This window comes from Myotis brandtii, unplaced genomic scaffold, assembly GCF_000412655.1.
Source record: "Myotis brandtii unplaced genomic scaffold, ASM41265v1 scaffold49, whole genome shotgun sequence".
Taxonomy (NCBI): Eukaryota; Metazoa; Chordata; class Mammalia; order Chiroptera; family Vespertilionidae; genus Myotis; species Myotis brandtii.
Genome location: NW_005368707.1, coordinates 1,147,060 through 1,151,596, shown reverse-complemented (window position 1 = coordinate 1,151,596; position 4,537 = coordinate 1,147,060). Strand labels below are relative to the sequence as shown.

The 4,537-nt window shown below is 43.6% G+C and overlaps 1 pseudogene; it reads left to right on the top strand.

Moving 5' to 3' along the window:
* Window positions 1–3,676: 3,676 nt before the first annotated feature.
* The window catches only part of LOC102244365, a 5,381-nt pseudogene continuing 4,520 nt past the window's right edge, over window positions 3,677–4,537 (top strand).

The window sequence follows — 4,537 nt, the reverse complement described above, 5'->3', positions numbered from 1 at the left end:
AAGCCTCATGTTCGCTTCCAGCTGCCTGGCTGCCGGCCGCCATCTTGGCTGACAGTTAATTTGCATAAGGATATGCTGATTAGCCAATGGGAAGGGTAGCAGTCGTACGCTAATTACCATGTTTCTCTTTTATTAGTGTAGATACTTTAGTCATAGGGAGCTCTATGATGGATAGGTTGTGTGCTGGCCCCAGGAGGGACTCTTTATGTTCATCATAGCTCTATTACTAATGATGCTTCACAAATAACTGTGAGGAAAGTAAATATGTATTATATTAACACACATATAAGGGCAATGAGGCTTAAAAATACATTTGCTTGAAGATTAGGGAACATGGCTCTCATGGGTTCATGTGAGCAGGATAAGAAAATCTGTGTTCCAGATTTTTGTCTCACTATTTCTGAATACTTATCTGTTCAGATTTGCTTCATCTGCACTATAATGGAGAAGGAAAAGATGTGCTTTTGGGGATACTTTCAGATGCAAGGAATAACATACCTGATCAAAATGGGATTTACTTACTCACATACCCGAGGTCCTAAAGGTAGAGTTGTGCCAAGGTTGGTTAAATTAGTGGCACAAACACATGGTCTTTTGCTCTGCAGTCCTCAGATGTACCTCCTGATAGCCACAAGATGGCTGTTGCAACTCCAGATATCACATCCTCATTCACATATGGCCAAATGCTGCAATGTCCTTCTCCTTTTTATCAGAGAGAAAGACCTTTCTTAGAATCCCCCAGAAGATTTCACTTGTATCTCATTGGCCTTAAGGGAGTCAGTTCTTATTAATATAATCATTGGCAAAGGGGAATGGAATTATCATAACTGGTTTAGGCCACTGATTCAAAACTTTAGCATGAATCAGATTCTCCTGGGAGCCTTGTTAAAATGCAGATTGCAGTGTTCCATCACCAGAGTTTCTGATTTAGTATATTGGGATGGAGCCCAATAATTGACATTTCTAGTGTGTTGCGAGGTCATTTTACTGCTTGGTCTGGGGAACACTTTAAGGACTAATTGTGTAGATCTTACTTCTTCATGTTGTGGGGTGTGGGGAAAAGTCACCTTTCTTGAATGAAGAATGGGGGTGAAGGCAACTGGGGGGAAATATCAGGACAAAGTCAGCAAAAAGAAAGCTTGTTAGGTAGGTAACCAGCCCTGTCCAACCCATGTTTTCCTGTATCTCTGTGCACATCTCTGTCTTCTGAATATATACCTACACTCTTTTGGTTTTCTTTAAGGACCATTGTATATTAGATGATTTTACTGAAATATTTTCATTAATTTGATTCCTATAGAACATCTTATTCCTTTGAGATTAACATAAATTCTAATTCCATCAGTGTATACTATTTAAATTATGTAGAGCTTAAATGATTTATTTCACTATCTATCACCTTTTTTCTTCTCTGTAACATGTAGTTGGTCTTTGTGTTTGTTCAGTCATCCAGGTTTATTAGATCCATCTTAAGTTCTTCACAATCCTCCTTAGCTCTTAACAAACTAAACACTTTTGTGTCATCAGCAAATTTTTCCACACTGCCATTCACTTCATCCTCTAGGTCATTAACAAGTATATTGAACTAAATCACTGGAACTACTAACTTGAACTTCAGGAATTAACAGCATCTTAAATGACTTACCAAGGGTGGCACCAGCCTTTATTCAGCATATCAGTTTCTAATGTTTAAAAAAAAAAAGTCCAGGGAGTTCCAAAATGGTGGCTATATAAGTAGAAACTACACTGACACTCTCCCAGGACGAAACTGGAATTACAAATTAAATACAGAAAAGCCATCCTGAATAATCAACTGAAGACTAGCTGGGGAGAACCTTTATAACCAAGGACTGAAAGTGGAGACATAGAGACTGGTAGGAAGTGCAGGGCAAAAGGGGACATAGAGACTGGTAGGAAGTGCAGAGGTGCAAAAGGGCTGGCTTGGCTCCCACAGACAGCAGCTGAAGTTCCAGAGGGATATCTCCGCAGTGTGTGTGTGTGTGTGTGGGGGGGGGGTTCCCATTGAGAAATAAAACCCAACCTGGGCTTCCCAGCCCAGAGCACCAGAACTGAGAAAGGTGCCCACAAAACATCTGGCTGTGAAAAGCAGAAGGGGTGCTGTCTGTGAGGGAGAGATGGCTGGAAATGCAGGCACCCTCATAAAGGGTCAGCACACAGTTCATGTGCACTCACTCACCTTGGACTCCAGCAGAGGGAGGGCAGAGTGGACTAGAGCTGTGTGAGCAGAATCCAGGATTGGGGGCATTGGGGTTAGAGCTTGGAAGGCAGTACCCTGGTTTCCTGTGCTGAGTCATTCCCTCAAACTGCAGAGGACATTTTCTCCATCAGACCTTTACCATCCTGGCAGCTTTGCCTGAAAGGGGGAAGTAATTGCCCCACCCTGTGGTCAATAGCCTGAAGCTAATCAAGACTGAATAACAATCAGACAGAACACAAGCAGAGGCAGATCTCCCGGAGGGTTTGATTCTTTGCCTGATCTCCTTCTGGGCCTGGGGCTGGGACAGGCAAACCTGAGTGCACACCTTGGTTCTTTCCAAAGGCACCCAGCAGAGGAAGCCACAAGCTGTGAATTGCTGATAGACCCAAACAGGGTACACAGGGCATCACAAACAGTATCTGACATTGTCCTGCATTAGAGATTGGGAAGCATAGAAGATCTACCTAATAGAAGATCTACATAGTCACAAACCCAAATAAGCAGCCAAAATGGGGAGATAAAAAACAAGCCCAAAATGAAAGAACAAGAGAATTCACCAGAAAATGAGCTAAATGAAATGGAGATAAGAAATCTATCAAATATAGAGAGTTCAGAATAATGATTACAAGTATGCTCAACAGCATGAGAAAAGATCTAGAAACTATGAAAAAAACAGTCAGAAATGAAGAGTGACATAGCACTAATAAAGAACACATTGGAAGAAATACACATCAGATTAGAGAAAGCCAAGGATCAGAACAATGAATTAGAAGACAGGGTAGAAAAAAATCACTCAATCAGACAACCAAACAGAAAAAGCAATTAAAAAACAGAAGGACAACTTAAGGGAGCTATGGCACAATATGAAACATAACAATATTCGCATCATGGGAGTACCATAATGGGAAGAAAGTGAACAGGGGATAGAGAACATGTTTGAAGAAATAATGTCAGAAATCTTCCCTAACCTGGTGAAGGAAAAAGTCACACAAGTTCAGGTGGCACAGAGTCCCAAGAAACAAGATCCCAAATAGGCCCATGCCCAGATACAACATAATTAAAATACCAAAAATTAAAGACAAAAGAGAGAATCTTAAAGGCAACAAGAGAAAAGCAATTTGTTACCTAAAGGAGCTCCCATAAGGCTGTCAGCTGATTTTTAATCAGAAACTCTTCAGGCCAAAGGGAATGGCATGAAGTATTCAAAGTAGTGAAAAGCAAGGATCTGAAACCAAGATTAATATATCAAGCAAGGCTATCATTCAAAATAGATGCTGAAATAAAGAGCCCCCCAGACCAAAAAAAACCCCAAAAAACAAAACTAAAGGAATTTATCATCACTAAACCAGCACTGCAAGAAATGCTAAAGGGACTACTGTAATGAGAAGAAGAAATATATAGAGAGAAACATAGGAATAAAGAATTAAGATGGCAAGGCTGCACTTGTGTACAGAACAAAGTCGTAGTGGCCATGGCAGGTGAAAAGGCAACAGGATCATGACCTCGGGTGCAGGTATCACCCCCAGTTCAGTAAAGCCCCAAGGCCTTCATCATGGACTTCCAACATTGCCCTGGAGGCAAGACCAGGAGTGGGGGCATGGCCTCCTTTTCTGAGAGCAAGAGGGACTGGTGGGAGCGCCTCTGGCAGCTGGCCCTGGAGACCATCAACATCAACAAGGACTCTTATTTCATGAAGAACCACCTGGGCTTGTATGAATGCAAGCTGTGCCTGACACTCTACAACAATGAGGGCGCTACCTCATGCACATCCAGGGGAAAAAAACACCAGACCAACTTGGCCCAGCGAGCAGCCAAGGAGGCTAAGGAGGCCCCCGCCCAGCCAGCAGTGGAGAAGGTCAAGGTGGAAGTGAAGAAGTTTGTGAAGATCGGCAGCCTGGGCTATAAAGTAACCAAGCAGAGGGACACAGAGATGGGCCAGCAGAGCCTCCTCTTCCAGATCAACTATCCTGAGATCGCTGACAGTATCATGCCACGCCACTTCTTCATGTCTGCCTACAAGCAGAGGATTGAGCCCCCAGAGAGACGCTGCTGATGATTGCTGAACCCTACGAGATCATTGCCTTCAAGGTGCCAAGCAGAGAGATTGATAAGGCCAATGGCAAGTTTTAGACTCACTGGAACTGGGAAACCAAGCAGTTCTTCCTTCAGTTCCACTTTAAGATGGAAAAGCCTCCTGCCCCGCCAAGCCTCCCTGCTGGGCCTCCTGGGGTGAAGCGGCCACCACCCCCACTGAGAATGGTTTGCCCCCACCCCCACCTGGAGGCCTGCCTCTGCCCCCCATGCCACCCAGTGGGCCTA